This window comes from Natator depressus, chromosome 4, assembly GCF_965152275.1.
Source record: "Natator depressus isolate rNatDep1 chromosome 4, rNatDep2.hap1, whole genome shotgun sequence".
In the NCBI taxonomy this organism is placed as follows: Eukaryota; Metazoa; Chordata; order Testudines; family Cheloniidae; genus Natator; species Natator depressus.
The window spans coordinates 24,870,954-24,896,104 of NC_134237.1; the positions used below are offsets into that span (position 1 = coordinate 24,870,954).

The 25,151-nt window shown below is 41.1% G+C and overlaps 1 protein-coding gene across 4 annotated transcripts in view; it reads left to right on the plus strand.

Moving 5' to 3' along the window:
* BMPR1B (bone morphogenetic protein receptor type 1B) overlaps window positions 1–25,151 on the plus strand; it is a 350,045-nt gene that overhangs the window by 123,608 nt on the left and 201,286 nt on the right. For all 4 annotated transcript variants that reach the window (XM_074950638.1, XM_074950637.1, XM_074950641.1 and 1 more), the window contains one exon: window positions 9,580–9,660. The gene's annotated coding sequence lies outside the window, so the exon portion shown is untranslated. The remainder of the gene's footprint in view (window positions 1–9,579; window positions 9,661–25,151) is intronic.

Here is a 25,151-nt window from a genome sequence, read left to right on the forward strand (position 1 = left end):
CAAAACATTATTCATCAAAAGTAATATACAGTGGTCACTAATAAAGTCAGCATTTATGAACAGACCTGGGAATACTCCACAGTGATATCTGCGATACCATTGGTATTTCCTATTCTAAGCATGGGGAAATAGTGTGGTGGACAAAGAATATAGTATGTCTGATAAAAGTCCATGAGAGTGTTTCTATTTCGCATGTCATATTACTTTTTTGGTTTCCTGTTGATAAGTTTGAAATTCATGTACCATAAATACTTAAAGCAGATGTATAGGCACATATTTTGGAAATTGAAATCAATAAATGCACCAATAGACCAGTAAAGTCTGAGCACTGTTCAGCTGGCTAACTAGCCCTAGTGCTTGTGCTGTATATAAAATGTAATATTAGATTCACTCATCCACAATGTATAAACACAATGGACAAAAACTCATCCCTTCTGCAAAAATGTACGGTCGTACCGAGTGGAGAAATAGATGTCCTTCTGTTTCTAGTCATGATTTAAAACATCAAGCTAGTATGTAGAAATTCCTACCCCTTTCATTTGTATTGGTTAGTTTCACACCTGGGGGGCGGGAGGAGGAGAAGGGTTTATTGAGCACTGGACTGAGACCCAGGAGATATGGGTTCTATTCCCGGCTCTGAAGCTGGTCTACTGGGTGACCTTGGGCAAGTCACTTCACCTCTTTGTGCCTTGGTTTCCCAATCTGTAAAATGGGGTTAATAGTAATGACCATTTGTAAAATGTTTTGAGATCTACTGATGAAAAGCACAATGTAAGAGATAAGTGGCATTATTATTATTTATTATTTATTAAAGAACATATACATATATGTATTTATAATTGACCTCAATTGATGCAAGCACGATTGCATCCGATTTCTCGCGTTATTTTTTGTATATGCAATTTGCAGACAAAGATGAAAGTAGCGGTCTGAGTCTGCTTATAGCAGAAAAAACAAAAGGACCGCTGCAACTTCCAGTAGAGGCGATTTGGTTATGGTGGGATAAAATCAGTGTGAGATCAGAATCTGTGTGAATGAACTCTTCTTGATAACAAAACCATTGCATTTTATTTTTATTGGAGTGTATAAAGGGAGACCAGCTCCCAGACTGATTTTGAACTCTCCTGGCTCTTCTGCTAGAACCTACTCCTGTACTGTCATCATGCCAAGCTCAGATCAGGAGAGCTTTGTTCTTCCTTCACATATTTCTTCTGTTAGGGAACTTGAAAATGTTACTGCTTAGTCATCATATGCAGAATAAAACTACATTGCCTTATTTGGCTGGCGATGTCATGTAAAAGGAAATTTGACACTTCAGGCTGAGAAACTCTTTTGATTTGTGAACAGTACTTCTGCTAGTGGGAAAATGTGCAATCTGTTGTCTGTGTTTATAAATATACTGTACGTTCCCACACTTTCCCTCAAACACTAGAAGAGGGCTTTCTATTGTTAAAAGCAGCCTTAGCCAACAGTTATCACAGAATGTTATCCTTGATGCCCTGATTTCCCCTATGCTTAGAATAGGAAATAACTGTAGTTATCTTGTGGTGTATTTTGGCAAAAGGAATAGTGAATGCTATAACTTTATTATCATTGAGGTGTAGTTACAGGATGCATGTAATGGCACTTGCACTTTCCTGATGTTGCTGTGTAAAAAGAACCATGGATAGTTGAGAACTGACGTCAGGGACAAGAAAACATGTCTTCTCCAAGATTTTGTAGATTTTAAGTTTAGTAGTTCATGCAAAAAACCAGAAAAAACTCCCCAAACAAACAAACAAACAAAAAAGCCAGCCTGGTGTTTCCAAATAGAATTAATAAATTTGTTCTTAAATGCATCTTTTATGAAGATCTTGATACACATATGATACTAAAGGAAGCAAGGCTCTCAGCTCTTACTCAGCTGCTAAAACCTAAGAGGGATCCTCAAATCACAACATATGGAGCTAACAAACTTTACTTCAGATCTGCACGTGTATTCTGAATGCGCAGGAGGGATTGATACGGCTTCTGACTGGCTAACTTAGCCAATGACAAAATTCTACTCAGAGCAGCAGTGCAATGTTTTATCCGTACAGAACAGGTAGCTCCTAGAGCATCCCTACTTGGCTGAGATGACAGTTTCGGTGCCTTGTGTTTAAGGCACTGCACAGGGACTTAGAAGAACTGGGTTCAATTCTAGGGTATACGGATTTCCTGTGTGAGTGACCTAAGGCAAGACATTTAATGTCCCTCTGTCTCAGTTCCCCATTCTCCCATCCTTTGTTTGTATTGTCTATTTAGGGTATGTCTACACTACGAAATTAGGTCGAATTTATAGAAGTCGTTTTTTTAGAAATCGGTTTTATATATTCGAGTGTGTGTGTGTCCCCACAGAAAATGCTCTAAGTGCATTAAGTGCATTAACTCGGCGGAGTGCTTCCACAGTACCGAGGCTAGAGTCGACTTCCGGAGTGTTGCACTGTGGGTAGCTATCCCACAGTTCCCGCAGTCTCCGCTGCCCATTGGAATTCTGGGTTGAGATTCCAATGCCTGATGGGGCTAAAACATTGTCGCGGGTGGTTCTGGGTACATATCGTCAGGCCCCCGTTCCCTCCCTCCCTCCGTGAAAGCAAGGGCAGACAATCGTTTCGCGCCTTTTTTCCTGTGTTACCTGTGCAGACGCCATACCACGGCAAGCATGGAGCCCGCTCAGCTCACTGTCACCCTATGTCTCCTGGGTGCTGGCAGACGCGGTACTGCATTGCTACACAGCAGCAGCAACCCGTTGCCTTGTGGCAGCAGACGGTGCAATAGGACTGGTAGCCGTCATCATCATGTCTGAGGTGCTCCTGGTCGCCTGTGTGAGGTCGATCAGGAGCGCCTGGGCAGACATGGGCGCAGGGACTAAATTTGGAGTGACTTGATCAAGTCATTCTCTTTAGTCCTGCAGTCAGTCCTATTGAACCATCTTATGGTGAGCAGGCAGGTGATATGGATTGCTAGCAGTCCTATTGCATCATCTTCTGCCGGGCAGGCAAGAGATGAGGATGGCTAGCAGTCCTATTGTACCATCTTCTGCCGAGCAGCCATGAGATGTGGATGGCTTGCAGTCCTTCTGCACTGTCTGCTGCCAGCCAAAGATGTAAAAGATAGATGGAGTGTATCAAAACAAGAAATAGACCAGATTTGTTTTGTACTCATTTGCAACCCCCCCCCCCCGGCCCTCCGTCTAGGGGACTCATTCCTCTAGGTCACAGTGCAGTCACTCACAGAGAAGGTGCAGCGAGGTAAACCTAGCCATGTATCAATCAGAGGCCAGACTAACCTCCTTGTTCCAATAAGAACAATAACTTAGGTGCAGCATTTCTTATTGGAACCCTCCGTGAAGTCCTGCCTGAAATACTCCTTGATGTAAAGCCACCCCCTTTGTTGATTTTAGCTCCCTGTAAGCCAACCCTGTAAGCCGTGTCGTCAGTCGCCCCTCCCTGCGTCAGAGCAACGGCAAACAATTGTGCATCTGAGTTGAGAGTGCTGTCCAGAGCAGTCACAATGGAGCACTCTGGGATCGCTCCTGGAGGCCAATACCGTTGAATTGTGTCCACAGTACCCCAAATTCGACCCGGCAAGGCCGATTTAAGCGCTAATCCACTTGTCAGGGGTGGAGTAAGGAAATCGATTTTAAGAGCCTTTTAAGTCGAAATAAAGGGCTTCATCGTGTGGACAGGTGCAGGTTTACATCGATTTAACGCTGCTAAATTCGACCTAAAGTCCTAGTGTAGACCAGGGCTTAGAGTGTAAGTTTTTCGGGTTAGGGTCTGTCTCTTATTATGTGCATGTACAAGTACTTTGCACAGTGGAGCCTCAGTCTCTGAAGTTGGGGCGTCTAACTGCTACTAAATACAAATAATTATCAAGTATCAAAATTTCACTTGTTTACATGCAGATTTGACCAACGTTAAAACTGTAGTGCAGTCTAGCAAACACAGCATTATGACAACAATGATTTTAATAAACAAGAGCATAGAGACTAGCTCCAAGTGAATAACTCACAATTTGTCTGAGGTTAGCTTCTTTGGCCGGCTGCAGAATATCCTTAATCAGATTGCAGTTTTCTCAAATTTGTTATTTGAAATATTTCTACTTTTTCTACTCTGATTGTTATTCAGGTCATTGTAGGTGAGTATTTGATGTCTCTCTTAAAGATATATGAATGGTCTGAAGTCATATTATGTATTCTTTTTGGTTTGCTGAGTGCACAACTTCCAATATGAATTTTCAAAACTATTTTAGTACATATTCTTGGATAAGCAGCTTTGAAATTTGCCTCCATTGAACATTTGTGTTCGTAAAAGTCAATGACATGAATATTAGCAGAAGCAAACACAGAAGAGACCTGAGCATGAGGAAAGCATTTAAAAATGTTTGTGAATAGTCACAGTTTATTCCACCATTAAATATATATTTCACTCAGGCAAGTAAAGCATGGCACTAACCGTTTCAATTTGTTGACACTATCGTCTTTTTTTTAGGCTTAGTTTCCTTTTATCTGTACCTTCACAGTATTCTGAGCAGGAGCATGTTTAATGCAGGAGTTTAATGTTAAAAGAAAGTGTTTGAAAGTGAGAAAACTAATCAGAATTTGAACTCCTGTCTCCCAGCTTCCCCATACTGAGCTGTTAATGCACTTGAATGCTGACCAGGAAGTACCATCTCTGGAAATGAGACTTGGTGATTTGTTTAATTCTAAATTCCCATGTAATCCAGGCCCTCCCTGCCAACAAGGTAGTGCCATTTGGGATAGTGAGTTTTGTGATGTGGATACTCTCCACTAAGAACTGAACGGAAACCACCAACTCATTTCACATATGTCAACAAATAGCCATTAGATGATTATGTCTGTAAGTCACTGTGAACCTGGCTTGGATTTCAAGTGGTAACATAGAGTAGAAAGGCTCTGAATCCCATTACTAATCTCTTGAGCCACTGAGTCGGCAAAAGATTCTCTTCTATTCTGTTCAGTTCAGGATTTTATACCTCAGAGTTGTAGGAATGTCATTTAAAAATGGTAGTGCGTGTACTTCTGGCTGCCATTTTGAATGCTTGAATGCAAGCTTGAAAAATGTGACATTGTTATGTAATTTGATTACCTTGTTTCAGTTCATTTTAGATAGGGTCCGCATTTCAAGAAGCACATACATCATACTGTGATTTTCACCATTATTAGCAGGCTCTGCGGTGACGCTGAGAATTAAAAAGGCATGGGGAAAGAATGTGTTCCTCACCCCCAGAAGTGAGCAGTGTTGAGGTACACATGTGGGGCAGTGTCTCTGCCACTGCCTCTGTTGTCCTTGTCCTTGGAAAAAATATAGGACTATAGTCTGCGGGGCTGCCAATCCTATATCTTTCCCCAATGCTAAATGAAATAGAATAAACCTGTCTTCACCACTGTATGCCCCATGATGGGGTCTCCTTTTTTAAAGAAATAACACTGTGTTTACCATTTTCACTTTTCTTTTGTTCTTAAGATTAAAAAGGCCACAAATATAAAAATCGACCTCTACTCTGTTTAAATTTAGATGTTAAAAATTAACATCTTCGGCATCAGTGCTCTTCACCCAAATATTTCTTCTCACAATTTAGTATGCACAGTCATTCATGACTGCTCAGTATAGCGTTTGTGGGTCAAAATCATGTCTCTTGTGTGTATGGATGATTTTGCATGAAAAATAGCTGGTGCAAATGTACAGGGAGGTTTAAGGCTCCTTCCAAAATTTAGCCCAATAAGTTCAATCAAAAGCAAAAAGCTAGCTGGAAAACAGCCTCATTCATGGTCCTGAGAGGTCTCCTTCCACTTGTAAAATATTACAATATAACAATCTGCCATAGAATTATCTCACTGAAAATGAAGCCAAATATCTTCCTAAGGAAAGGTAGAAATTTGTTTTGTTGTATACCAACATTCTAGGATTGTGCTTTATTAAATATAGATATCACTATTTTTTTTTCTTAAAATGTGCTTTCTGTCCACCCTAGGGTAGGTAATTGATGTGGGCATAGTAATGTGATTTCTCAGAGTTGTATACTTTTTGTAGTGGACACCTATAAATGTTTGTATTAATCTACCACATCTTACCCAGCAAATAATTATACATCCAGATTTATAGGAGTGCGTATTTCTCCTTAAAGGACATTAGGGTTGAATAATTACCTTTTGTTGCCATGTTTAGGTCTTTTTATCTTTTAATTCCTGTTTCTTCTGAGGTCATCTTGTGATGAGGGTCAAGATAACTGACTGGATGTGGGATCCTGCTGAATTCCGTCAAATTGATCTTGATTTGAGTAGTTATTTCTGCTTTCAGCTCGACTGGAGCTTGGCAGTAATTATTTTCCATACTTTCCAGGAGCAAATGCCAGCATAATTATAGTCAGAACTTGGTTGCTGGAGGTGCTAACCTGAATTGGAATGCCAGGATATAACTGGTGTTTTAATAGCCTAATTAATTTGTCTCATGAACGGCAGGGCTGGGAATTACATAGGGTGTACAGAACTATTGGCTTATGAAAATAAAGGAAATGGGAAGAAAAAGAGAAAATACATTAATTGTTTAGTGGACGTAAGCCAGATCTACACGAGAAAAGATTTGTTGGTATAGCTAACCTGGTGAACCCTCCTAGTATAGATTCAGCTCGCCAAAAAGTGCTGTTGCTAGTGTAGTTTATATCAGTTCCCTGAGCAAAATAAGCTATACTGCCAAAAGTGCTTTTTAGGTCTGTATAAATGTATCTACAATAGGGCTTTTACCTGTATAGAAATGTAAAAAAAAATCACACTGCTAACTGACAGTATTATACTGGCAAAACTGTCTAGGGTAGACCTGGCCTTAATGTACTGGACAACTATTTTGTAAAGCAGGGGTGGGCAAATGAGGGCTCAGGGGCTGCATCCAGCCCTTCAGATGTTTTAATCAAGCCCTCAAGCTCCTGTCGGGGAGCGGGGTCCAGGGTTTACCCTGCTCTGGTGCTCCAGCCGAGGAGTGGGGTCGGGGGCTTGCCCTGCTCTGCATGTGCCATGGCTCCACGTGGCTCCCACAGCTCCCAATGGCCAGCAACCATGGCCAATGGGAGCTGCAGGGGCAGTGCCTGTGGATGGGGCAGCACACAGCACCTCCTGGCTGCACCTCCACATAGGAGCCGAAGGGGGGACATGCTGCTGCTTCCGGTAGCTGCTTGAGGTAAGCACCGCCCGGAGCCTGCACCCCTTTCTGCACCCCTACCCCAGCCCTGATCCCCGTCCTGCCCTCCGAACCCCTTGGTCCCAGCCTCCTCCTGTACCCCAGAGCCTGCACCGCCAGCTGGAGCCCTCACGCCCCCCCCCCACCTGTGCCCCCCCCTCCTGCCCCAGCTCAGAGCCTCCTCCTGTTCCCTGAATGCCTCATTTCTGGCCCCACCCCAGAGCCCAACCCCCCATTTTGTGAGCATTCGTGGCCCACCATACAATTGCTATACCCATATGTGGCCCTCGGGCCAAAAAGTTTGCCCACCCCTGTTGTAAAGATTCATCTTCAGAAATCAATATTGACTGCTTTGTTCTTATATTACTGTATTGTAAATGTTACTTTCCTGAATAAGATTTGAATTTGTTTCAGACATATAGCAACCCTCTATCTGCAAAGAGGAACACGTTCATCACAGATTTTAGTCATGCCACTACTAGACACTCAACGGGCCAAAAAAACTTGTGGGTCTTGGAGAAAAAAAATGGTACCCTATTAACTTTGGCCTTCCATTGTGATTGCTGCTCTGCACTGAGATGAGCCATTAAAATTCGGCTTCACTAACATACAACCATACTGCAGGAAAGAAGTGTCATCTTAGATCGATGACTCTTTTCTTTGACATTTGTATTGCAGTTACATCTACACTTCTTCCTGACCCATGGGGCAATGTTAGGTCATCACTCACTTTGAACCCCAGATAGATTGTGTGCTGCCATATTTTGTTATAACTGAAACTTTTAATTTTGCATCTTACATTTTTTAATTCGTTTGGTTTTGGATGTTATTGTTCAGAGCCACTTTGATTACCCCATCTCTCCTCCAACCCCCCTCCAAAATAGGAAGTAAATATGTTGTGCTTCAAGCAGCTCCTGCCCTCTTCGAGGCCCCATACTCTGGGCCCAGTTGTTCCACTCTCTCCCTTGAGTAGATGCTTACTCCCATAAATATCTCACTGATTTCAACTGTATTACAGTGGGCCAGTAGCCCCACTATCATTAAAATTGTTACTAGCTTACTGTTTAATTATCTAATGAGTCTTCAGGGGACTACTTGCAGACTAAGGCCTTTATTCTGTAAACACTCTCACATGACTTCTTCAATGGGACTACTTACATGGCTAAAGTTGGGCATCTGAAGAAGTGTTTACAGGATCACGCTCTAAGCTTCTACTCGATACTAATAGGGTGGAAGAACTGGGCTCTCAGATGGTGTAGGAGGCCTCATTATGGATGCATCTAGTGTGAGTTTATTAGATGTGGAATTGGGCTCTTGGGTTTCTCTCCCACCACTCCAGAGCAGGTATCATTTGGCCGTAAGTACTGTATTGTGTGTGTTACTTTCTTGTGTTTGGAACATACGGTATACGTTTAAAAAAAATGGAGCAGGATGGGTGATCCCACTTGTTTGGTAAGAGCAGCACTAAAACAAAACCATCATCACAATGTAAGAGTCTCAGTGAAGTCCTTTATGACTCCGTAGTGGTCAAGCCAGCTAAAGTGTCCATTAAGTAATGGTAAATTATCATTGGAAATCTATGGAAATTTATTGTATACAAGAGCAGCACTAAATATATATATTTTAAATAGCAGTCAAGGAAACTGGCTGAAATACCTAGGAACATGTCCAGCATGACAAGTGAAGGATTAAACTCACAGCTTCCATTCTTTATAAGGGATTGCAGAGTTAAATCTCTACCTGGTACTGGAATTTGACAGTCTGTTGTTTGCAGTGTGATTATTGGTTTTTGTGCATTAACAAAATTGACACCAATATTATTTTGTTTTGCTACGTTTCAGATTGTGAAATAATATTTAGGTTTCAGTGTTCAGTAAAATGTAAGCAGATAAAAGTTTAAAGCAAGAAGGATTTTTTATTTTTCCTGCAAGACTCAGAAGTTGACAACAACTTAGAATGCTTTTGGTCTCATTCCTACAGTTCTTACTCAAGTGACTAGTTTTATTGATTGTATTGTTTAGTTGTAAAAGTACTATGGTTTAGTGTCAGCATGAGTTTAATTATTTAATTTAGATAACTGCAACATGAGCTGTACAAGTAGAGAATAAAGAGCAATCAAAACATCTCCGTGTCTGAGCGTGTATGTTGAAAGAGGGGAAAGGTACCTCTTATTCATATGTGCATTTCATGATGTGTGATTCCTGCCAAACATTTACTGTTTGGCACACGTATCCATAAAAGGCAAGCTACGGCAAGATAATAGCTACATGTTTAACTGTTAAGCATCAAATTACACTTTAATGAGAAAATTATGTAAAATGTACCATATTATGTTGTCCTGATATGTCTTTCTGCTCTATTGTAGGTCACCCAGCGGGGAATGCTCTTGTTTTATTTAAAGCACAGTAGTGACAAGAAGATTTCTTGAACTCTGGGAATTCTGCAGGTAAAGACTATATCCATTTAATTGAATCGGTCGTTTCGTTTATATTAGGGACATAACTATTATTATTAAGTACCAGAATGAAGCAGACTCAGAAGAAGAATGGCAGTTCATGAGCTGTAGTAAAAAAAAACTAAATAAGAATAATTGAAAATATGCTCTTTCGTAATGGAATAAAAGTGTATTTTGAGTGATCTACCATGGGGAAAGGTGGTTTCTGTTTGTATATGTGGGCTGCCACCCAAAACATGAAGGGTAGGATGTTGCATTCAGATGTAAGAATAGGAACCAACTGAGAAGTTACACTTTTAATCCTCATTGAAAATATCAGTATTGTGGCTCTGCAGTTAGCACAGAGAGTACCAGTAGCACCAGGCTTGATTTAATCGGCTATCGTTGCCCATTTTAGATTTTCAGACAAGAATTGGTGGATCTACAATTTGTATTCAGGAAACATTCTTTCTTCCCTTTGGGGGTATTGCTGAATAATAGCATTTGTACAGAACTAGGTTGTCATTCTTTGATCTTTCCCATGAGATTAAACAAGCAGTAGCTCTGTACTGGAAAAGCCAGCAGTTCTTTGATTAAAACACTGAGTTGTGCAAAGGAGGAAGGATTTTGAGCTTTTCGGTGTGTAGGTCCTGTACTCACTGGAGATGCTATTATAAACTCCTGTGATGACAGCTGGCACAGAAAGTAAAACTGAGTTTCATCGTTTTACACCAGCAATATTGACATTTTTCTATGCAGACAGGCACAATACTGATTACTCGCATACACTCTTCCGTAGGAAACAGCATGTGCAGTGACAAATTTCACAATAGTTTACAATATATGCTGTGATGGTTTATGAGATATGAACCCTTGGGTCTAGCATCTCAGGTAAATCAGCAGTTTCTGAGCTACTCTGTCAGTGGAACCTCTCTCATCTGATATGAGAGCTACATGCAAAGGGCCATGAGTTGGTTGCAACTAGGGAAATAATTGAAAATCTTCCATGGTGGAGTAATAATTCTTGACAGTATGATATTTTATGTTGTTTGAGTGTGATGAAAAGTCAAAGCCTAAGATATAGAAATTATGTTGAGACTCTTACATTCCTGGAACTTTTCCTAGAGCAATTTCACTGCTTAATTTGTGTTTGGTGTTAGAAAGTTTATAGGACTCTGGTGCTTTGTTACCTAGGCCCAGGTTTTGAAAAGGAAAAATTGGATGTCTATTAAGTTTAAAATAAAACTGTAATTTCTCTTATAAAAATAGGCATGTTGTTATTTAAATGTCGATGCAATGCTTGAAACTGTTGGAAGACATAGGGCAGTTCCTGCCTTGAGAAATCTTAGATTGTAGGTAAATAGAATGTGTACAGACAGTGTTGTTTTTAAGAGGGTGCTTTTCAGCTTTACGCACTGTTTGTATAGAAATCTAGTGTAAAAGACATTTTTGAGGTCATTAAGATAGTAATTGATTTTCTCTTCTATTTTCCAAACTCCATTATCTTCACAGCCCTGCTAGAAAAACTCCCCCTGCCCAAAGTTTGGCACTTTCAAAAGGCAAAGTTTTGAAATATTTCCTTTTGACATAAACTATAAAACAAATTTAAATGCTGTTGATTTTGAATCTAGAGCTTAAGAACCCAAGTTCATTTGAAAAGTCTTCTACTTATAGACAGACCTGGTAACACAAAACTGATAGCAAATGTTGGGCCTGGTTCTCTACCACTTTCCTTGTCATATATTCATTTACATCTGCACCAAGTGTGTCTGAAATGCTATTACCAGTTTGGGTGGAGAGTTCTGATTTGGTAGCATTTTACACTTCGCACAGGTGTAAATGACTATACAAGATGCAGACACTAGAGAATCAGTCCCACTGTGTTTTGCTGGGTTTCTGGTCATGTGACAAGCAACTTGGCCATATTACTCGTTCCCATCTTTCTCTCTGTCAGTGTACTAGCATCATTGTTGTTGCCAAATGTAATGTATGAAGGGACACCTCTGACACCTGTATGCACAGAATGAGTGAAAAAATGAGGGGGAGAAAGGGAGTGGTCACTTGACAATAAGCAATATGGTGTTGGCTCTGAAATTCACACAGCACAAATAGTAGATTTTTTCAAAATTTGACTTACCATGAAATACTTAGGAGGAAACTTCCTCAAATTTACAGCTCTGTTTTTAATCTAAAGAAGCATTTATTTTTATGTAGTTTTTGTATGAGTTCATTTTTTTCAGTTTGCTTACTCAAGGAACAACCATCTTAACAGTCTACAAGTATTTGAGGTGTATAAATATTAACAAAGGAAAGCAACTGCTTAGGATATTACAAAGTGTATTACTGGTCCCAGTCCTACAGTAAATGCTACTTGGGCACATGGGTTAGCCTGCATGGTGCTGATTGCAGGATCAGGGCTACTAAGTATTGTCATCTTTTTTGCCACTTCCCTATTCGAGGTCAGCAAGTTTTATAGCCTTCTTCCAAAACTCATGATTATATGCCAGGCTGTTACATAGCTTTATCTTTCTGAGGTCTACTGATATCTCATCTGTGTACCAAGTCTTTGGCCTTTCCCTTGGTCGTTTTCCATCCACAACATTTTCCATTCCTACCAACATAAGTCTCCAATCTCCGTTGGATATACCCATACCAATGTAGTCTAGTCTACTCGGTATGTGAAATTAAGGGAAATGGGGTCTGATCCTGCGCTATTGAGGTCAATGGGAGTTTTGCCATCCACATCAGTACGGGAGCAGGATTGGGACCATAAAGAGCAAGCTGACTGTCAGGTAAAAGTGAGATCCATTAAAGGGTTAAATTTTCTCAAGCAAAGTGATAGTAGCTCCAGTGCCCACTTTTTAGCTATCAGTAGTATTTGTATGATCAGGGTCTAAGTTATTATAAGCAGTAGATCAGTGGCACTGTGACTGGGAAACTCTGAGACTCAAATACATATTTTATTAATTAGGGAAGAGTTTTATATTTCCCTTGCAGATTGCCCGGTATAGATATGTGGGGCCAGACCATGGCACCCAGTTTGTGGGCAACTAGTGCAGCTCAGTGGGTGCAAAGTTGTCTTTAAGCAGCCTTTAAGCCCTATATCATCTCAGAGCTGATGGGCGCTGGTCCAGTCCTCTGGTAGTTCTGTGTTATGTTGGTTACCCATGGCCTGCTGGAGCGTAGGAATGTCATGGCCGTACCCATTGTACTGGTAGCAGATGTGGTTTCGGTATAGCTGCTGTTATATTGGCTCAGCAAACCTGGGCTTCCCCTTTGCAAGAGACTCCTACAGGGGCTGTTTCTGCTGGGTTTGTGGTCACTTTGATTTGCAGAATTGGGCCCTTAATATTTATTAGATTTATAGTCTCCGTGACGGCAAACTAGATGTAAGATTTCACTAAAGGATAAGTATGAGCAGGGCCATAGCTGTTAAGTCTTGCCCACTCATTCCTCCACCACATTTACACATTCATCCTCTCCACCCACAACTTGAACTGTATTATGCAACATTTGCAACACACAGATTGTATATTAAATGCTTGGAGGAGCCATGATGTAATGCAATTCTTTTGAACATGGTTCATTGGGTATTCAATTATGCAATGTTTAGTGCACATAGCATGAGCTACGTGACGTCCTGCAAGAGAACAGGGAAGAAGCCAGCAAGAATCATAAAAGTAGTATAGTAGTAACAAGCCAATTCATTAACACAGAGATCAGGAAATCTGCCATCCAAATGAATGCAAAGTGTCACTCAGCAGGCTTGTGTTACTCAGCTTGGTAGCATTATTGAGACATTTTTGTTGAGTTACTGTTCTTGAACATCTTTTCCATTGTATTGTACAAATTACATAAGGTATAAATGTGCTTTGCTATAAAGCATAGGGCCAATTTCAATCTCATGTATGCTGGTGTAAATGTAGTTAATTCCTTTGAAGTCAGTGAAGTTATTCCAGATTTACACTATTCTATCTGGCCATTTCTAAGCTAGTCTGTATTACAAAAGTGTAAATCATAACCAGTAGTATCAACATTTTTGCATTCTGTGAAGACTTTCCTCATTTGGGGTTCAGTTTTGCAAAGACTTAGACATATGAGTAACCCTTGACTGGTCCTGTAGGTGGTGGGTAAACTGTGGCTGCTGGTTACAGTTGCAGACAACATAGCACTGTGAAGAGATGCTGTACAGCCGACAGCTCAGACTTATTTTCCGAGTATCATAATTGGGATTGGAAGAGTCCCAACAAGTCATTTAGAACATTTGCCTGATTTTTGTGCGTCTTTGTTTGTGCAAGGTTTTTTTTTTCCACGAGAGAGGGGTCTGCGTTCCAGAATTTGTATCTGCGTTTTGACTGCCCCAGAGTTGAAAGGGAGTTTGGATTTGAGGTTTTGGCTCAGCCTGTTATAGAAATTTGCGCCAGTCAGGAATTGTGATCTGGTTCCAGGTTTCGGTTCTTGACCTTCCTTCCCAAACAATAACAAAAAATTTAAGGACGTCGGATACAGGATTTATGTTTGAGCTCATCCCTAAATTATATCGTATTTTAATTCATTTTATATTCCAGCTACTGAGTGTATTCCAAGATACGTATCTTGAGCCCATACATAGTAGAATGAGGTTCCTTTAGGTCTATGTATTTATGTTGTGGCTACAAGGCATTAAACAGGGCCAGCCTTGTTTTACTTATCCAGCTGCTGAATATGCAAGAGAGTCAGCTTGAATGTTTAAATTCTCTCAGTAAATTTAGAAACAGAAGATCTCATCTTATCAGAAATGCCCAGTTATCCTGCCTAGCACCACATTAATGTCATGTAAACATCTTCAGATCCCCAGCAGAAGAAAATCTGTACGGACCATTATAAGGGCAAAATAAATACTAATGTAGGCTCCCAAATGACTGTGGAACATGTGCCTCCATTTGCCTCTGACAGCTCCACATCCCACTGCAGATCCTCCCCTCTTTAATGCTCCTCATTAGAAGATGAGGAGGGGGTGAGCAGGCCCTGTGCTATGCCATGTACACTGCTTGAGCTCAGAAAGTAGTGTACAAACAGGCTGCTGCAAGAGATGGAATAGCCAAGCACATGTGGTTGCAGAAAGTCTGATCGCCAAGAATGAGTCAAATTGGATGCACATGTGGGGCTCCCATTGACTGCAGTGAGAGCTGCACTGATATGTGTAAAGGCAGAATTTGAGCCACGACCCTTCTTACCTCTTAAAGAATGTATAAGTTGATGCTTTGTGTTCAATTTCTTACTTTCTATTTCTGTGTACAGAATCTGTTTTGGGAGATGTTCTGAATTCCCTTATAGTCCCAGCTAGCTAGTGGCTTAAATACAGTTTTAAACTGTTTGATGGGTCAAAATGGGCTTGCTTGATATGGAGCTAGTACTATAGCTTTTGTATGCTGCTTTATTGGGTAGTTCCAGTAGTAAACTGAGTTTATTAAAGTAAATTTATGAAAAGACCCTAATTGCCTGTCCTCAATAATATTTTAATGCGCTCCAGTCTTTGCCTTTTTATACCGTAATGTAATGTACATGGCGCAACATGTGTACGTATATTGTTTAAGTGGCTTGAATGGCCTGCCTGTCTGACACGTTTTACTAGATTCCAGCCTTTTTTCCATGACATCATTAAAACAGACTTCCTTGAAAATATGAACAGCTGCTGTGTACTTTTTTCCCCCCTGTGTTTTAGGTTACAAACTGTAGCAGCATTTCAGTTCTTCACAAATGATGGCGATAGGCCAGCTCGATACAAAACAGAGTGAATGCAGCCAAACTCAGAGCTGTGAAGCTGTTAACAGACCAGTAATGAAGCAGGTCCCCGTGTATGAAACATTTCACAATGCAGTAGGGGATAACTTACAGAACTGCAGAGTCAGTTGTCGCATTTTGGCTAAAGGCTGATCCTGTTCCCTCATCTCCCCCCTAAATTAAACTGTGCATGATTTAAGAAGATGAGAACAATATTGTTGTCAGACTTTTGGCACAGATGGCAATTCGCTTGAAGTATTTTACTGTGGTTTTTGCAATGTTATTGTTGTTCAGATCTTCCACAGAGAGCCAGTCCCTTTAAGCTCTCTCGCCTAATCCACGGAAACTTACTTTCTTTATTTCTATATGACTTTTGGAGTTCACACAAGAAAAGTGTGGGATGGTGCTCTCGTTATTGTTACATAGAATTGCAGATTCAGCAACCCAGTTGGAAAGAATAATCTCCATTCTGCTTCTACATGTATTGGGGGAATCGTGTAACAGGAGAACGTGGACTGCTTGACCACTCTGTTGCACCATTTTTATCATGGTTTAGCTTCATACGCGTTTCACCTGTTCTAATGCTGGCATAAGAAATATGCAAATTTTTAAATATTTCAAATAATATATGTAATTTCACATAGCTCCTGGTAAAGAGTTTTTGTTTTTATGTGCCATACTATAGACTGTGACCAAGTTCCTCCTCTGCCTTGGTGGATCCTGCACTTATTGGCAGATTTACTCACCTCAGAGATTCACAGCAACCCTCAGTTTGGTCACTTTTGCTAGTGGCTCAAACCTGCCATTCACTCAGCTAACCTCATCACTGGCCAGCATGGGGAAAGGGAGGAGAACAATCCCCTCAGTCTCTGCTGACCCACCTAGTGGGTCAGGGGATAGGCCAGGGACCTTCCCCTCTGGTGGGACTCACAGTCCAGGTCACCTCCTCTTGTCTCAGATAGGGAGTTGAGGGGGATGGGGGGAACCCGGGCACGCCCTCTACTGCGGGTTCCAGCCCAGGGCCCTGTGGATTGCAACTGTCTACAGTGTCGCTTGTAACAGCTGTGTGACAGCTACAACTCCCTGGGCTACTTCCCCATGGCCTCCTCCCAGCACCTTCTTTATCCTCACCACAGGACCTTCCTCCTGATGTCTGGTAACGCCTGTACTTCGCAGTCCTCTAGCAGTACACCTACTCACTCTCAGCTTCTTGCGCCTCTTGCTCCCAGCTCCTTGCATGCCCCTCATTGATTGAAGTGAGGTCCTTTTTAAACCAGGTGCCCTGATTAGCCTGTCTGTCTTAATTGATTCTAGCAGCTTCTTAAATGGCTCCACATGTCCTAATTAGCCTGTCTGCCTTAATTGGTTTCAGCAAGTTCCTGATTGTTCTGGAACTGCCCCTGTTACCTTACCCAGGGAAAAGGGACCTGCTTAACCTGGGGCTAATATATCTGCCTTCTATCACTCTCCTGTAGCCATCTGGCCCAACCCTGTCACAAGACACACATAATTTGTTCCTATAATAGCCTATATCAGAACATGGAGAAGTCCTACTTGGTATCCAGCAAGTGGAGAGGTAACGCCCTGCTCAGCCCTCTCCCTGGAGCTCAGATTGGAGTGATGAGGAAGGGCCAAAACAAGTGCTCATAGAGAATTCTCCCCCTTTTGTAGGGAGAAAGTAATATGTTTCAGCTCTTCTGGGAGTAGGGGTGCATGATACAGGTGTGTGCTATACCACTCTGGCTGGTTCCATGATTGCCTCATTTACTGGGAGATTTACCCAATTGGATTCAGTTGGCTGTCGGATATCAAAGAGCTTGTGTTGTGCATCATAAACTTCATGAAGTGGGATCTGAAGTTCAGTTATCACCATCTGCAAGAGTTCTTTGTGTTGTTTGTGGTCATCATGCAGAGATTGGGTGATTACTTCATCAGATGAGGATGATGATACACCTGTCAGTACCACAGGTAACGGTGGATCTGGCTCAACATCTTCCTCCTCTGTATACACCGGGGGAGTCGGTTGTTTTTGCCTTGCAGAAGAGGCCAGTGAGATCCTCACATGATTTCAGGGTACCATAAATACAGATCCCATGGACCCCAACAGTGGAATACAGATAGGGACCGCACGTCTCAAAGACCCTCCAGTTACAGGTAAGTGACTTCCATATATCCGTCAGAAGCTGCCAAAACATTTCTTTAATCAAACAAAATCATCTGGGTATTTTCCCAAGTCAGTCTAATGTTCTTGAGTGCTGTTGTTTTCCCTTGATTCATTTACCATAGCAGATGTTCAGTATGTGTAAAAACATATGTTGCTATCTAGCCACCTTGTTGATTCCAGATTAAAGGAGGATATGAAAAGTGAGCTATTCCATCTCGGGTGGGGAATAACTTTATGAGTTTGAAATAAAGTTGAGTTAAGCAATTTTCAGAAGGTAGAAATTACAAATGAAAATGGTTCTGGTGGTCTTATGCTGTTTCCTCGTGGGCTGTGGTCCGCCTCAAAAATGTCATGCACCTTGGCATGATTGGGAACCTCTGCTTGGGTCTAGAATAGCTAAGGAGCAAATGCTTCTGCAAAGCTGTGTGGTTGCCTATCTCTAGAAGGTACCCATGTAATATGTAGGGGGACATCAAATTAATGGAAATAAGTGTTTTTTTAAAAATGTAGTTCATAATTAATTTAACCTAATTTCTTCCATTTTATCCCCTAGTTGATCCTTAGGTTAGTCACTGAGACTTTAGAATCTTGCAGCAACATGATGATGCAATATAATGAAAATGAATTAATGAGATCTTTTTTAAAGTGTGTTTCCAAATAATTGATTTTGTATTTAGGGGAGAAGCATTCTGGGTCCGTCTGTGCCTGGCGATGAATGAACACCCAGACATTTGTGGGGTGTTTTTTGCTCCCCAGAGTGCAAATGTGAAGGGAATATGACATAGGGGACTTCGGTTCAATTCCCAGCTCCACCACAACACTTCATGTGTGACCTTTGGCAAGTCACTAAGTATCTTGAGGCCTCGCTTCCCCATCTGTAAAATGGGGATAATAGGCAAATACTATCTCACAGGGGTATTGTACAGATAAATACATTTAAGATTTTGAGGTTCTCAGATACCTACAGTACTAGGGGCCATATAAATACCAAAGAAAGTACTGCTCCAGGCTTGTACAACTGATGGTACTTGCCTCCCCACAAGGAGTGAGGGGAAACTGCCCTCTCCTTTCACTCCTTTTGTGAGCAAGTGGAAGCTTTCCCTGTGACCCAGGAGGCAGTGTGTGCTGTGAACCATGACTGTGCTCTCTGATTACATGATTTCTCAATACTGTTTTGAAAAAACTAACTGACAGTCTGAGCTTAAATATGTCAGTGTGAAAAGATTACACTGCAAACTCATGCTGCTGGAACCATTTTGCAACAGGTTGGGTTTCTCTTTCAGAAGTCTTGTGATGGGAATTAACAAGGATCTTCTTAAGCTAATGTGTTGACACATTTCCTACCTAAATGCAGGAATATTATTTAGGCCGGTGTGCATATAACTTTTTTCTAAAGGGGGCATAGGGTTTGGGAGGGAGAGGTAACAAGCCGTCATTAGAAAAATTCCTGAAACGAAATTGCCCCGTAGAAATGGATTTTAATTCTATGGGCAAAGCCAGACAGTCCATTGTCATGTCCCATCTCCCCCCGCTCCTCACCACTGTTTCTACAGGTCACTTCCATTTGGGGCTCAGAAAACGAGGAGCCATATAGTTACAGTTTAGCAGTAGATTGTTTCCAGTCCTGTATTGGTTCCTCCCCCCACCCCCCTAAAATGTGGGGAGTGAAGGAGGAGAGAGGATACAAAAGTACTTTTCCCCATACTGGTGCAGCTGTGCATCATCCAGGCATAGATCGGATCCTTGTGGTTCTAGGGTGTAGGGAGTGGTGGGGTAGCCTGCTGCTTACAATGGTACTAGATCCCCCGAAAGAGGAAAGGAGTGGATATATGGGGCAAGGATGGAGCCACAGCGCAAGGATAGAGCCAAGGTCCTGTGGTCCCTCCTTATCCTCCCCCCCCCTTCCCCACCTACTGTACTGGCTAACTGAGAGAGGTGAAGGAGAAAGGACATGCTGTTCTTAAAACAACAACAACAGTTGTTGGTAGTGCCCTCTAGAAAGAGAAATATAGGGGCCACTGAGGTCCACATTCCTGAGTGCATTTGCTGGACACCTCTTTGGAGATCATCCTCCGTGGACCCTCTCCCCCTGCCAGTTGTAGTGGCTTAAAGTAACAATATTGCCCATAATATTCAGTGTTGAATACTTGATAGCTAACACTGGACTCCAATCCCTGTCCCCCCCTCCTCTTTCTTAATCTTCCCTCCCCATCCCCCCCAATGAGAAAATGGTCTAATTCTGCAGCAACTATCTGTCCTTTTTGGTATGCATTGCAGAGAGCTACCTGGACCCCTTTTAGGTTACAATAGGTAAACTGAAAAGATGGTAAATGGTGCTGGTGTTGCAAAGACAAACTCGGTGAAGTACCACATCCAAATGAATGTCCCCATACCTATGCATGGTTTATGGGTGTGCTGATGTACATGCGATCCTTCCTAAAAGAAATAACTGTTATCTTTTGTGACATATCAAGTAATAGTCCTTCACGTTCAAGGAATCACTATTGGAAAAGAGTGAATGGTTGATCTCCTCTATGTTGCACTTCAGATCCATAGGCAAAATTGAAAGGGCACACCTCCATCCTCTGCTGCATGGAATTGTAGCACCTCATAAACACAGTAAGCCAAAATTCTGTGCTGATTTATGCCTGATGAACCTTAAATCATTGGGGGGTGGAGAGTGAGTGGGCGCAGAACATGAACCAGTACATATCAGAAGCTAATGCTACTCTTTAGAATTTGAGACGTATCCAGGTACCACAGGGACCAGTATGGTATAAAAGGTAGATAGCTTTTGACATACATCGACCTAACACATGGTATAGTAACAAACATTCTAACCATATCCACAGCCTCCTAAATCAACTCTCATCTGAATTATACGTTTAACACAAATTCAATCTCATGATACCTTTCAATATTTGATATACTTAATTTATTTGTGGGCCTGGTCCTGCTTCCACTGAAGTCTGTCAAAACTCCCATTAATTTCATTGGGAGCAGGACTGAGCCCTCTGTATAAGTATCAGTTTATTTCTATAGTTTTTTTAAAAAATCCTTAATATTTGAGATTTATTTTCAGACTACGGCCTTGCAATTTACTCAGTGTGAGTAGTCGTTTGTGCCTGCATGTATTTACTATGAAGTTTAGCCACAGGAGCAAGCTGCAGGATCAGGACTGATTTTTCTACCAACCGTAGATCATTTGTCTTTACAAAACAATCAAGGAATTGGCATTTTTTTTGGTCAACCCTTGTTATAGAAATCGTGATTCGTTGGTAACCTGTATTATATACTAGTTTCGGCCGTTTTGTGCTGTGGAAATTGGTTGTGGATATATTTATGACCCTATTTAAGTAAATAACAATTCTAAATAACCAGTTTTTAAATTATCTTTCCAAAAAATCATGCCCAATTTTCTTTTTCTAGTTGGAGAGAAATTTATTTTGCATAAATTCGTTTCTATTAGGTTTTGAATAAAGTATCCATTGAGAAATATAAAGTCATTAAGAAACCTATAGAAATATTTCACTAAAATAAATTTGATTCCATAAAAGAAACATGGCAAATCTAAAGCTATTTGCTAATGATGAACACTGGAGTAAGCAACTTGCAATATGATTTTAATTATTTATAATTACAGTTTATATTATATGTACAGAACCAAGTAATTTAATGATGATAGAACACATTCTGATCTGGGTTACACCTGTTAAAATCTGCAGTAATTTGATTGAAATCAATATAGTTAATTCATATTTATATTAGATAAAAATGTAATCATATAGTTGCAATTGAACACCAAGAGAACAGGAACGTTAGACTTCCAAGCCTCACCCTCAGTGTCACCTTTACATTAATCCTTTGTTAAATGCATTCCTTCATGTAATAATCTGAACTTTGTAACAGAATAAATGCAAATAAGGTAGTGCTCTAAAACTGATCTAATTTAGTGAATGCCCTTAATCATGGTGAAAATGAAATGTTTATGCTTGTGAGACTATTGATCTCTGCTTGAGAAGACACACAATGGAGAATCAGCATGTTTTATAAATACCAGTACTTCGTATAGTAAAGGTACACTTCGCATGTTTTTCACTGGATCTGCTGATTATGAAATGTTGTTAATAGAGTAAAATGGTAAGTCCCCATATTTTAATAGAAAGTATGCTTTCAAATCTTTATCACATTTCTTTTAACCTCCAGTGCCAGAGCAGACACATGCTACAAACAATTCAGTCAACTATATTTAAACTGTACTTCAAAAACTAATAAATCTGAACATCCAGATTACAACAGTGATGTGGAGATATGCCTGAGACCAAACTTTCCAGAAAGCTGTGTTTACCTGAGTATGTGTTCTACTCTAAACTATAAATCCACATTCCCTCTTGATAAACCACTTAGAATACAGTCAGCTGAAGACTGACAGAATGAGGCTTTTCGCTTTCATCTATAATGGAACAGCACCTACTAACATAATTATATATCAGTTTGCAAGTACTGCCATTGCATATCATCATAGCATTTATGCGATAAAACATAGTCATTTTCTTTATTAGTCCAAGTCAAAGTTTGCTATTTTGCATTTTTTGTTTTGTTTAACCTTTTGAGAATTTGTGTCCTGTTTGTTTCCTAATGATGTGATGCTTGGAAGGGATACTCCTGGCTCAGATAAATGATAATGGAAGCTATTCACCTCTACCGGCCTGGGTCAGTTTCAAGACGGCTCTGGTTAGTAGTGAGCGCAATTTATTATGAGCTGCTGACATTAATACCAGTAGCCTCCACTATGTGAAACAAACGGATGGCTTTTAGTCCAATTGCTAGTGAAGAGAAGTCTATAGGGCAAATCACCACTGCAACATCTTGTTGGCAGCCTTAGCAGGAAGGCAGAGAGTTGAATTGGCTTCTTTGTCCTGTGGAGGTGGAATCCTTCCAAGGCCAGGGTGACTGGGTGGGTGGCACAGGGAACACACATCTTCAGTCTCAAAAGTAGATCCTTCAATATAGCTTACCTAAAATGCTGACTGTCTTTGACAGTTCTTTCAACCCCTTAATTGATCTTTGCATGGAAGGTAAGTTTTGTTCTCCATGGGATCTGTTCTCCTCTCACTGCTTGAAAGAATTAGGAACATACCTCCTCTTAATGCTAATCTTAATTTTGTGTATTGAGAAGCTCTTGTCAAGGAAAATTGTTCTCTGGGCATCTCTTTATTTTTCTGATGTATCTGATATGTGATGTGCCTAACTCAAAAGGATGGCCCTGTTCCAATGTTCGTTCAGCTCTCTTTTGTAGTTTTTAGAAACATTTGTAATAGTGAAAAACAGAAGACAAAAATATTTGGCATCCTGAGGTAAATTAGGTCTGAAGGGGTCTGCTGTAACTTAAAAACAAAAGAAGTAATGTTTCTAGCCAGAGAGCCAAATATCTTGGAGTCAAATGTGGAAAATGTTTATAGTGTTGTATAGTTTTATTACTACAGACTGAAGGAAAACAGTTTATTGAATGACTTTCAGGGACTAAGAGATTTTTTGTGCAGGTTGGTTATCAAGCAATGGGCAAAACAAAAGTTCCTCTGCCACAGGGAGCCGAAGGACTTATGTTGGGAATACATAGCTTTCATTTACTGCCTGTTAAGAACCAGATGTTTTCCCAGTTCCCACTGAGCCCTGAAGGTCCTAAATAAAGTGAAATGGCTGTGGTTCTGGCGCAGGGGTGGACAAGTTGTGAAGAGGCCACACAAGGGACAACTTGGATGTATCGCATGCAAACATTATGTTTGAGGGACTCTTGCGAGGATGTGGGAAGTGAACTGTGGCTCCATAGGCCTAATGCATGTGCAGATGGCCACTTATGCATACCATAGCAGTAGGAGTGGTACAATGGCTTCCTTCCTATCTCCCCCAAACCCTTCAGAAACCTGTTTGGCTTTGTGCAGGGTGGTGGCAGGGAGGAGATGGCAGCACCACCAAATCATCTGAAATTCTTTAACTACATTTGCCCTTTGTTTGTTTTCTGTGGTGGTGAGTTACCATGTGCAGTAGGATTATTTCCTTCTGCCACTGCCCAAACCAGGTATGATAACTGTAGGTGTATGCTGAAACTTGGATCCATTAGGCCTCATGGAGAAACAAGTAGTTTTAAAGCAATGAAATGCACTAGCGAGCCAGCTGCTGTGTCTCATTCTTTTCCTTTTGTTTTCCTCTCTGTTTTTAGTTCTGTATGTTTGTGCCAGGCTATTGCACTGCATTATAGCTGTAGAGTTTTGAATAGTTCAGCCTTTTATGCTGTTGGAGCAAGAGAACAAACAGTTCCCTCAGCATATTGCAGAATGAGGTGAGATTGAGCTCTCATGTCTTTCTGAGGAGCTGGAGCCGGGAAATTCTGTGAAGTTCAAGACATGGCTTAAAAAATGTACCCGATGCCAAATAGCCAGGTTGAAAAAATATGTGCGCTGCCATCTGCCCCAGAACCACTCCCTTTGAAATGTAAAGAATAAAAAATGGCATGCTCTCTACTCCATCTGTGACATTATGTCAATCAGCTTTCTGTTTCACACACTTTTGTATAATATATTGACTCCCTTATTTTAAATGCACTTGCTCGTACCTCCAGGCTTTACTCCACTTTTTCTTTCCTATAAATCTTTTATGGTGGCGTTGTCAGGGTTGGTTTCCTTTTTCTTCTCACACCCTCAGTCTCCTTGAATACTTGTCCCAACTCTGGGTTCTTAGCTCCTCCCCTGCATTTTCTGTCTCTCTTTTCTTCTCCTTGTCTCCCAAACTTCTCTCTCTCAATACCGTACTTCTCTTTTCTAACCTATCCCACTCCTCCACATAGGGTTTGGAAGTTTTACCTGACAACTAGTGGCCGGAGGACTATGCCTACTTGCCAAATACCAACACACAAGATGGGAGAGGGAAACTATCCACAGTCTAAACACCCAGATGAAAAGCCAACCACTGTCATAACCTGCAGGGGAAGTGCTAGGATTTCCATTGGCATGCTGTCCTTGGGCCTTGCTGGGAGCAAGGGGGGCTCAGTCTTTCATATCAGCCTCTGGCTAGCAAGTGACTGATACATTTGAAACCACTTCGGGTGATAGAATGAAGAAGAAGTGGACTCTCTCTGTTTTCCCAACCTTGAGTCTTTTGGCTGCTGCAAAGGTGTGTGGGTATGGTGTCTTCATTATTCTACCCTTCCTACAATTTCAATTTTGGAGGATTCCTGCCTAATGAATAGCTTTGCCAAGCAGCAGCAGAGTGAAATTGACCTGATACTCACGGGTTCACTGCTTCCCACAGGATTCTTAATAGCATCAGTGTCCTGCTGCAGTTTGGCACAACTATGTGTGGCTGAAGAGGCACTGGAGTTGTATGTAGACTTGGGAAGCTCGCACTTTCCTGTTTATTCTCTAGTCACGTTTGTAAAGTTGTCTTTGCAACCAAAAGGAAGCTTAGATTCTGCAGAGGTTTATGGCCCTTGCCCTGGAAAGCTTCCTTCTTGCCTTGAGTGAGTTGGTGAATGGCTTTTCTAAGCTGTGGTTAAAGCAGAGGCACTGAGGCAGAAGTT